Here is an 11,841-nt window from a genome sequence, read left to right on the forward strand (position 1 = left end):
TTCACCTTTTTCATGTTAATTGCTTTTATGTGCACTATGATCTTGATGGAATAGCGCCTATACATTTTAATTGTTATGTATTGTATGTACAATTGTAGGCTCATTTTACCAATACCACTATAACAGGTACGGGATGGTTATGACTTAAATACAAAATATGAGCTTTGTTAAACCTTTCTCATTACCTTTAGGGACTTTACCCAAGTTTGGACCCAGATACTTTTTGATTTCTGCTATTCCCTTTAAATCTTTCCCCTTGTCTAAATTCCCCCCTAAATTACACATTCTTCCTTCTTGATTACACAACCCAGTATATGCCCCCAAGCAGGGTTTTTTTTTGTGACCGATATATTAAATCATTTGTGTGAAGTTTTTTGGGCTTCCGGATGGTTGACTGTTTCTGTTTAACTTATTTTCGTATGCCTCAATTCATTGAACATCCAGGTACACAAATACCGCTTGGAAAGATGGAGGCATGGCTTCATCCTTCAGAGAATTCAACTAAATGTAAAAAAAGAAAATGCGTTGAGAAGTGAGGTCAACATGAACCACACCATGAGAGAATCCCTTTGGACAATAAGGTAATTATCATCATTAGGCGTACTTTAGTGGTGGAGTAGGCCTAGCTAGACAGAAATCGTACCCCCCTCCCCCCTAAAAAAAAGCTTACCACGCCACAAGGTTGTTCTCACTATAGGCTAGGTACATTTACAGAAGTAAATGGGCCCAATTTCATAAAGCCTGTAAGCTCAAAAAAGTGCTAAGCACAGAATAATCTTTCAGAAACTGGGTACCAGCCAAAATTCCATAAAGTTTACTTTGTTGAAACTGGTGCCCCACTCAACTTTTGGCAAAGAAATTTGCTAAGCGGTATTTTCTGCTTTAATCTTTATGAAATTGAGCACTGGTTAAAACTTGATGTTTTGCTCTAAAAACAGAGTGCTTAAGTAATTATTGCACATCAAAATTGATGTTTTGAAAGCTTACTGATGATTGTAGAGTTATATCAATCCCAAAAGTTAAAGAGTTTTTATCTGAAATGCTGTCAAGGCCAGGGAAAGAGTCTTGTTTGAAGGCCACAAATTGCCTGATGCTTGCACCATGCTTGCACATGCACAAAGCACCCACCATCAAAATGTTTTCTGCAAAATGTGACCTAAACTGTACTTTCCCTAATAACTCAAGTATGGAGGACATGATAGCAAACACAGATTACTTGCTAAATGTTCTTTTGCCTTTGATTTATTTGTAAAGGAATTTCTTTTGAAATCAGTCTTTAACAGTTGAAACATCTGCAAAATGTTTCTGATTCAAGATAAAAGTGTGAAGCTTTTATTTTTTTATCTGTGTGGAAATGTTCAACATGAAACATTTAAACTCATGTTTAGCTTCAAGTATTGATTTCTTATAAAAAGCTTTAAAAATATGTTCTCTTTTTTTGGTAGAGAAAACTGGAGGGTTTTCCTTAGATTATGCTTAAGTTTAAAATAAAAATGACTCATTTTCTGTTTTTGGAACTAATTATTTTATTTGAATAAAAAAAAATCAGGGAAGTGTTCTCTCAAGTGAGTGAACTTGCTACACAAACTATTGTTAAAATGAGTAAGGAAAACAAAGTTTTGATAGTTCCTGTATGAAAAGTCAAAGTGACACTTTCACAAATCTCTTTGCACTGTTTTTGGTATATGAGATATTTCTACCTCTGTGACTTGAGTTACAAACAGCCTAATTCTACAAGTACATCATGCATTGTGAAAGTTTAATGCTTTGAAACACAATGAGTGTTGTCCCTTCTCGTTTTTGTCTTACAAATTTTGGGTTTTCCCTTTTTCTGTTTTCCAGGATTGTGAGGAAATCAGATGAAGAGTGGGGGGAGAGAGTGTGTAACATCGAGGGGGAAAACCCATTACCACTGGCACCTAACAGGCTCTTTATACATCGACAGGTGGTAAGAATGCCCTTGGTTTTCAAATCAGGTTATTATTACCCTGTTGTAAATTGTGGTACAGTCAAGGATTTCCACAACACACCTGGGAGTCCGGGTTGTTCCATTTAGCAGGGGAAATTTCGTTGATCAACTGCTGAGGGGAAAACAATGGAAAGTAGACAGCAACTTGTGCAAGATTGGGTTTCCAAAAGAACTGTGACCTGTGGGGTTTTTGTCAGGTGTTTTTTTTTCACTAGTGCTGGATTTCAGATTAGTTTTATGCTTCAGATGTTCAATAAAGTTTGCCAAACCACTTTTGTGTCACAGATATTTTACTTCTTTCTGTCTGTCCAGTTGTATCTACTACTAAGGAAGGAGCGTTTCCTTGCTCTCTATGGAATTAGTGCATATAACATATCCCAGGGACATAATTAATCAAGATTACTACTATGCATGCACTGATTTGTGAATACCTTAAATACATTGAGAAAATTTTTCGTGCGTATCAGGACCCGATTACGAAAAGCTATTAAGAAGAAAAATTTCTTTGCCATGTAAGAGATTTGCTGGAGTTATAGCTGGCATTCTGGCTGGTAACAGTTGTTTCTACTAAGCAGTAAGAGATTTTGCTGTGGGTTGTTGGTTTATGTGTTTGCAAGCACTATGATGGAACTGGGCCTGTAGAGGTGTTGTGGCAAAGCGGTAAGAGCACCTTATTCAAACTCTGGTGTTTCTGATCTGAAGAGTGTGGGTTCAAGCCCCAGTCATGACACTTGTGTCCTTAAGCAAGACACTTAGCCATTGCTTTGTCCTTCGGGTGGGGCATAAAACCGTTGGTCCCGTGTGTTGTGTAACGCACGTAAAAGAACCCAGTGCACTTATCGTAAAGAGAAGGGGTTTGCCGTGGTGCTCCTGGCTGGATTGGCGGCATATTGCGCCAAAGCACCTGCTTGTAAACCATTACATGGTGCTAAGGAGTAGGTCTCATATTTCAAACTTTGCGCCAACTCACCTTGCAGTGGACAGCTGCCGCTTTGTATCTTTTGGGAAAAGGCGCGTTATAAATATGATTATTATTATTATAAAGATAGTTGCAGCATCTTTTGCTTTACTCAATTGGTAGTGTAAAGGTGCTGTGTTGTCTTGATTAGAGAGTCTGTGGCCAGACATTGAATTGTTACTGCATATAGGCATACGCGATGGTGATGTGAGAGTGACGTAGTGTACTTGAGCTCACAGTAACCAGGTGAAAGTTCATGTTTCCTCACCCAGCCTGAGCAAGCTATGATCACGACGATGCAGCCCTTTTATGCGTGTCATTTTCTGCCATTCTTGTCAATACCTGCAATCGTAAAATAAATCTCACTTCCGTGCGCTAGCTACAATAAAAGAACATGAAAATCATGGAGTCCTACTTTCTTTTTATGAGTGAGAGTACACCGACCCTTTATTTATTAGTTGAAGTTTGAAAGGCAACCCTCAAAAATGGTCAATCAATCACATCAGTTTCTGTTGAAAGAAAACATAAAGCACTATACATGATGGATTTTTTCCCCTTATACTTTAGTGTGAAACACATTGATGGAAAAAATTACTTTAGCAGCCTTTATGAACCTGTGGTGCATGTTGCGATTATTGTGTAACCATAACTCCATGGTGTAACTGAGCTGGAATGAAATCCAGCTGGGTTTATTGTTGGTACTTTCAGATCCACAATGTTTTCTTAACAAAACAATTTTAAAGTTTGAAACTTTTGGTAAACAGGACTTCATGTGTCGTTTTTTTTTTAAGTTGGCAAAAAGATTGCTTGTGCCAGTTTCTTTAATGTTTTCACCCAACAAGAATATTAATTTTTTTAACTCGGCACCAGTTTTCAGACTAAAAACAAGATGTTCAATTCCAATTGGTTGATGGTTGCTACAACTACAACTCACCTCTCCCAACAACCCACAACTTCCCTTTAAACAAATATGAACCCGCACCCCTTCCAAGAACCCCACCCCTTCACACATCCCAACCCCCTACCAACAACACCACCCCTTCACACATCCCAACCCCCTTCCAAAAACCCCACCCCTTCATGCATCCCAACGCCCTCCCAATAATCCCACCATTTTTTGCATCCCTAACCAAATCCAACAACACCACCTCTTCCAACAACCAGCACCCCATTCCAACGACCCCACCCTTTCACACATCCCAACCCCCTACCAACAACACCACCCCTACACACATTTCAACCCCCCTTCAAACAACCCCACCCCTTAATGCATCCCAACGCCCTACCAACAACACCACCCCTTCACACATCCAAACCCCCTTCCAACAACCCCACTCCCTCATGCATCCCAACCCTCTTCCGACAACACCACCTCTTTCCCAACCCCCTTCCAACAACACCACTTCTTCCAACAACCCACACCCCCTCCCAACAACCCCACCCCTTCACACATCCCAACCCCCTTCCAACAACACCACCTCTTTCCCAACCCCCTTCCAACAACACCACCTCTTCCAACAACCCACACCCCCTTCTAACAACCCCACCCCTTCATGCATCCCAACCCCCTTCCAACAACACCACCTCTTTCCCAACCCCCTTCCAACAACACCACCTCTTCCAACAACCCGCACCCCCTTCCAACAACCCCACCCCTTCATGCATTCCTATACTCCATCCAATTTGACCCCATGCCTGACCCTAACTAACCCCTTTCTGTACAAGTTAAATGATGATGTACATGTACATTTACAGTCACTCAGAAGCAACCCACACTGCAACAATCAAACAAACAAGAAGCCATAACCATAGTTTGTAGAACACTCGAACAATCATCATGGTAAATTTGTTTTTGGCAAAGCCCTATGACTTCCCCAATGAGAGGGCATTAGGCTTACTTACACACCGTACAACCATAATCCAGCGCTATTTTTACGATTGCTTGATGCTGAGCTAATCCTATCTCCATGCTGTCAATAAATCTCTACATTTAAAGCTTCTTCTGGCAACAACAGTCTAAGTTTGAAGCTGTTAAACAGGAAACTCGCTTACAATTTTATTTGCTAACCTAAAATTAGTAGGGGACAATTCATAAACAACGAGTCGTAGCATTTTGAGGAAAAATACTATGCTTTCCAGATTTTTGATAACAAGTAATTTCCTACATCATTGGTTTTGTATTCTTATCAAGTATTGATATTTAAAAATAATTGTTGAATAAATATGAAATATTAAAGGGGCTTGTACCTATAATTGGGTAGGCCTATTCATCATGTTTTATAAATTACAACAGTAGCTTTCTCAAAATATTTCTCATGACATGATTTGATTTGTGTAATAATAATAAAAGAGTATTTTTATAGCGCCTTATGCCAGGCCCCAGTCGCTTTCCACTAAAAAACAATATTTTAAAAACAGCACTAAATATAGAAAAGGCAGTCTAAAAACCATTGATTATAAATTGATTGTATTTTCTTCCTCCATGTAACCAGGGTACTTTCTGGCAGGCAAGATACTGCTACACTGGTCATTTAAAAAAAAGTTTATTTTTGTTTTTATCATGATCTCATGACTTATCAAGAATAAAAAATTAAAAAATACTATCCAAAAAATGTGCACTGATATCTGCCCTTTTTTTTATGTTGATTCTTAATATTTATCTTGTTGGGTGCCCAATCGTATTTGCACTGCAGGGAGTCCTAGCCTTCGACTCTTTTGATGTAATACAGAAAAATAAAAACATTTCTGAAACAAAAAATAATTAATAATAATAATAATGTGTATTATATTTGATACCATTATTAACCGTCATATTAGTAATCATTAGCAAACCATCGTCCCAGCCCCCTTCACATTATATTTTAGTCAAATAGAAAATCCTGGCTTAGTTATTTTAAGGTCAAAGTCCCCAGACCTTGGCAGGCAGTAATTTCCAGGAAAGGTGTATCCAACAGTCTTCACAAAGCCTTGGCAAGATTAGACCGGTTCTGTCCGGTCAGGTGCAGTACAAACAAGATCGAACAAGAGTTGTCAGAAATGCTGTTTGGTTAATATAAAGCGGGTATTGAGTTTAAAAGAATTTCTTCGAACGGCTCATTTTGATTGATTGCAAAGTGGGCTTTGAAAAGAATTAGTTATAGTTCAACATGTAGACACACATTGAAACCAATAAAGCGATGGTTCATCCGGACAACATAGGCCTACCGGTACCGATGTTTACTGCATAATAATAAAAAGTGTGTTATGTGGTTAGGTACTATTTCTACCTCCACGGTATGATTAACAAAATCAGGAAGGTAGTGTTAAGCACTTTTAAAATACTAACTAAAAATTTAGTTACATAAAAGAACTGCATGAGCTTTTTGCATCCGATGAAGTGGTAGTTGCTACGAAAACTCCTATCAGCCTACCATAAAACATGCATAGAGTAAGGTACTACCTTCCTTATTTAAAGGAACACGTTGCCTTGGATCGGTCGAGTTGGTCTTTGAAAAGCGTTTGTAACCGTTTTTTATAAAATGCATATGGGTAGAAAGATGTTGTAAAAGTAGAATACAATGATCCACACAAACATGCCTCGAAATTGCGTGGTTTTCCGTTTACCTCGTCGGCTAACACGTCGGTGATTTATGGGGGTCAAAATTTTGACTCCCATAAATGGCCGACCGTGTTAGTTCGCATAGTAGAAGGAAAACCACGCAATTTCGAGGCAAACTTGTGTGGATCATTGTATTCTACTTTTACAACATCTTTCTACCCATATGCATTTTATAAAAAACGGTTACAAACGCTTTTGTTTTGACCAACTCGTCCGATCCAAGGCAACGTGTTCCTTTAATGTACAATGTACACAGTAGGCATATCCATGAGCTCTTGGCCTTTCTATGTATTAGGCTTATCAGTCAGCATGGACAGGCTGCATTTAGAGGTAGGCCTACCTCCATAGTTTTAGGGTTCTACAAGAGATTTGTATTGATCTCGATACGACCAAATCTGCACAATAACTTCAAATCCCGTTTTTATGTTTTCAGTGAGTTGCAAATTGCATTTAATACCTAAGAACTGCCTCATTAAAGTCCAGACAAACGCCTTACTACACGGACAGACACCGTCAGCGAAGACAGCACACCTGACTAGTGTCAACGTCGTGTGGCGTCCACATTTTGGGATATCACATCACAAACCGCAACCATAAAGGGGGGGGGGCTTCTTGAAAACAAAACAAGGTCATCGTTATTTGGCGTTAATTCGTATTACGAATTAACGCATTACGAATTACCTTAAAGTTAACCTTGAGAAGCAGAGATCATTATTTGATTGTTTAATCTAGTCTTGGTATGTTTGGTTTGTGGATCAGGTTGTATACGTTTGAATGACATTGTTAGTATATAGTATTCGGTGAATTATTGTAAATGACTGACATGTTTCAGAAAATTATCTCACGGATCGATCGAGCAATCAAACCCTAGATTTACAGACCTTATCGGGTAGGTTAAAACTTTCACGGTCAAAAAGGATGCATAAATATTTCCGAGTCCTTTTAAGCTACAAAACTGTAATAATTGTATAAATTTAAAGGTAAGGTCAAACTTCGGCACTGACTCCGGACAAATTTGAAAACTTGTATCCAAAAAAACCTTCTCTTTATTATGGTATAATGCTAATATGCATCCTATGAGAAAATTATTTCGTCTGGGAGTTTTTGGTTGTTTGAATCTCAAGATTTTCTGTTTCTGTAGTAAACTTTTGGCAATTTCAAATTGTGTCAGCGTTTCTGAATGCTGCGATCGGAGATGCGGTTGGTACCCGTTGTCACCTCTCCAAAACATGGATGAATTCGACGTTCTCGATGAAAACGGCGCGCCGTGACAATTTGTTGCCAAATCAGCAAAACGTTGTTGACCAAGTTTCACATTTTGTGTATTTTATCAACTATAATGCCTTCTTGAGAATCACTGAGATTTGTTTTTAAGGTATCGCGCCGTGGGCCTACAGTGTGTTTATGAATTCATCGATTACACTTTTGGACGCGGAAAGAAAAAAATTAAATAGTTTTAATACTAGATGCTGTGTTAAGAAACCATGGTATATTCAGGGTAAACAAGTGCATCAAAAATGAACCTGTGGGCATGACACCACTCATGTTCCACCATGGGCCTCCATGGTTCCACTGAGCCATGAACAAGCATGGGGAAGAAAAGCAAACATCTTCGTATCACAACAAGTAATTGGTTCTCGTCCAATAAAATTCACAATCGTTTACCGTGGTAAGCTAACTGGGTTAGATACTTTCGTCGCATCAATTTTGTTTTGACTATCGATGTTGTATTTTAGGTGTAATTTTTATAAAGTTATTTTTCGAATTAGCAAATATTATTCACCGCTATGCAGCAGGGCGGTCAGTGTTGACTGCAAAAAAAATGTTTGTGTCCTGTGTTTATGAGGCATCGGCTAGTGTGACAGATCAATACTTTAGTCTCAAATGCTTTCATTTTCGATTGAGTTGTGTTCATCTTTTATCGTCAAGTTAATCCAACGGTTCTTTTCAGAACCACCCCAACTCATTTAGAGATTGTTATTACATGGTGTTACCGCTAACTCTTCTATATCTTATTTCCATCATGCAAAGTTTCAAATCCTACTCATCTTTTATCCGTTAGAAACTAAATTACGAGGACGCCTGAAGCCTTTCTCTGATTCCAGTTTGTTGGCAAAGTTACCTTTTTACCATACCTTCTTCAAAAGGTGCCGTTTCTAATGTTTTGTTTAATATCAATCGCGCCATTTCAGTCACGTTTATACCACGTATTGTTGTTATGGTTTAAATAATTGGAGTAATTACCACCAGAGGAATACCCTCCCTTGAACCACGGAGCCATAGAGCAAGGTAAACACGACAGCAAATTCAATGTCAGTAACCGCTAAGCCGTCGTTCGGCCCGTGGTTGCTAACTACTTTTTTTTTCAAACACAGCTGGTTTGTTTCATCAAGTCCCCAGCGACGAAGTACAGTTTTAAGAGGCGCAGTCGCGAGTTGCAACTTGCAACAACCCGCAGCACCCTCGGGTCACGGACATGCATAACCGTTTCCAAGAAGACGCTGACGTCATAAGAGTTTAGTGACGCGTAGTTTTTTTCTTGTAGGGGTGCGATAAGAATCTTGTGTGTGCCTCTGCCTGCTAATTTGGTGCGGTTCCGTGAGTTCCTTTAACCCGATTAGGAAAAGGGGTTTAGATTTGTCTTCAAGTATCAATGTACTAACCACAAACCGCAAACAAAACTTTTATAAGATGTTGGTGCGTTTTTTTTAAATTCTTCACGAATGTATTTGTTTGTGTTACTTGGCCTTGATAGGTGAGAATTTGTAAGGATTTTGGTGGTTTTTTTTTTTCTCTCTTGATTTCGGGGTAGGGGGTGGGGTGGCGTGAGGGGTTTTTTTTTATAGAGGAAGAAGGTGTTTTGTTTTGGTGTTTTTTTAACACCCTTGTTTTTGCATAGGCTTATTTATTAAAAAACAAATAGACACCAAGATTCTAAGAGTTAGGCGTACTTGAATTTGTTTTGTGTCTCAGTTCTTGTTCTCGTTAAAGACTCTGGACACTATTTACCAGTCTTCCCACTTGGTGTATTTCAACAAATGCATAACAAAACAAATCTGTGACAATTTGAACTCAATTGGTCTTCGAAGTTGCGAGATAATAATGGAAGAAAAAACACCCCTGTCACACTAAGTTTTGTGCTATCCGATGCTTGATTTCGGGACCTCAAATTCTAAATCAAATTCGTGGAAAATTACTTCCACCATCTTGAAAACCATTACATGTATAAACTTGGGGAAAATATTATCTCGCAACTTCAACGACCAATTGAGCTCAAATTTTCACAGGTTTGTTATTTTATGCATAGATTATGTTACTCCCAGGTAAAAAAACTGGTCTTTGACAAATACCAATAGTGTCCACTGTCTTTAATCATTGCATTCAAAGAAGAAATTATAAAACCCTGTCCATACCTAGGCGCCTATATTCGTTTTCTTCTCTTCACGTAAGTTTTCCTTAGAAATTCTCTTTTTGTAGATTTTTTTCTTCCATTTTATTTCCAAATTTTCAATGTCTTGTTTGTTACTTAAGTACATGGCGTTTGTGTTTAAAATCTTGAAAAGTCAAGAAAAAGTTATGTTTTGGGGTTTTTTTATGGTTCTTTTTTAACTCATTAGATCTGGGTGTGTGTGTGTTTTTTCATTAGGTGTTCGAAGCGGAGCATAGCTCCGAACACCTTTTGTTATTGTTCGTTTTTTCCCCATTGTTTTCTTTTATAAAACGAGGAGCTGAATCACCTAATTTAATATAATAAGGCAATTATGTATTATTTTATTTAATAGTTGTATTTTGTGGTAATCAAAATTACGAAGGTCCGGTTTTGATCGAAAGCTAATGTCATCTTCTCTAGCAGTTTTAATGGCTTCAAAGTATTTATTAATTTATGTAAACACTTTTTAAATTTGAACGTTGTAGACCTTATGATTGTTTTTTATTCAGATTAATTATCCAATAACTTATGTATTTATTTATTTATATCTTTGTTTATTTATTATTTATTTATTTACTTATTTATTTATTCATTTTTTCGTGTGAGGGGGTCATAATGATGTTTCAAGTGAAAAGGTGTAATCAACTTGTATGGACAATGAACTCAAATGTATGAATGGAAATAAAAACCTTTCCACATTCCTCTGTATACCTTCTTAGCGCCCAATCATACCTCATTATTCATTTGGCATTAGCTTTTTACGCATCACTAGCTCTGAAAGTGACAAAAGTCTTTCCTTGAAACCAGTGTAAAGGCATCACTCCTATTTTAATCCTCTACCACCAGCCAGTGTAATAAGCCATTGTGTGTTTAAAGCCCATCTCTTTTGTGTTTGGTTGTGGCAGACTCAAAAATACACGCAACAACAAACCCTATTGGAGGGTAGTTATCGAACGTGTTCGATCACACGTTGATCCTTGAGCATCCATGTTCTGAGTAGCCTGGGAAAAACCAACATTTTGACGGTGAATTGTTTTTAATCTGCTAGACGAGACGAACTTGATAAGATCTTTGCATAAATTTACGTAAATTTTGTTGGGGGTGTTAACAGTAAAGCTCTTGTACTCATTGAAGAATAACCACTAATCAGGAAAGCTAGCGATGTTGTTTTCGACGCGCTAATCCAGATCATAGTGGGAAAGGAGGAACATTGTTATGGTTTATTGATTAAAATATTGATGTCTGACAAAATGAGCACATGGACTATAAGGAAGGGTTTAATAGATGGAAAGGGAGGGTTTGTCAGACCTTTGGATGGGATGGTCTGTATAACCATGGAGGAAGAACTCCATGGTATAACCAGTATTTTGAGAAGGATAACGGGCATTAGGCTTAAACCGATGACGGGTGTTGGGGAACGTGTGTAGGAATGTAGACCTCCCGCTCAAAATATGCGTTGGGGATATCATTTTGAGGGGTTTTCCCCCACTATTTTTTTTATTGTCTTTGTTAGAGTGTTTTACGAGAATATCAACCCCATTTTTAACCCCTCGAATGGGTAGCGTTGCCTCTCGTTCAGATGTGAAGGAGCTTTTATTTAATGCGGAACCTATAGCTACACCTGCGCTGCAAATTTACCAAAAGCATGATATTCTACCTATTTAAGTCTGTTTTTTTTTTTTTTTCCCCATGGAAAACTACAGAAAAAATGTAATTAAATAGCATGAAAAGTCTTGTATTGTGTGTATTTGTAGCTCAGCCCTTGTTCTCGATAACATGTTTCTATTTCCCCCCCCCCCCCCAAAAAAAAAAAAGAAAATATCATGCTGTTTAACGATGCATGTGTTTTGTTAGGCCTTATTTGTAAAAGCATGGATGTCTACTTA

The 11,841-nt window shown here is 38.1% G+C and overlaps 1 protein-coding gene across 4 annotated transcripts in view; it reads left to right on the top strand.

Moving 5' to 3' along the window:
- Nucleotides 1–3,863, top strand: part of LOC139937611 (DNA repair protein RAD51 homolog 2-like) — a 289,111-nt gene extending 285,248 nt beyond the window's left edge. For 2 of the 4 annotated variants that reach the window (XM_071932837.1, XM_071932846.1), the window contains exons 14-15: nt 445–581; nt 1,843–3,861. The gene's annotated coding sequence lies outside the window, so the exon portion shown is untranslated. Of the gene's footprint in view, nt 1–444; nt 582–1,842 lie in introns of all 4 variants that reach the window. The other 2 variants (XM_071932865.1, XM_071932855.1) reach the window with 2 other exon arrangements.
- Nucleotides 3,864–11,841: the final 7,978 nt, after the last annotated feature.

The sequence above is a fragment of the Asterias amurensis genome, chromosome 1 (genome assembly GCF_032118995.1).
Source record: "Asterias amurensis chromosome 1, ASM3211899v1".
In the NCBI taxonomy this organism is placed as follows: Eukaryota; Metazoa; Echinodermata; class Asteroidea; order Forcipulatida; family Asteriidae; genus Asterias; species Asterias amurensis.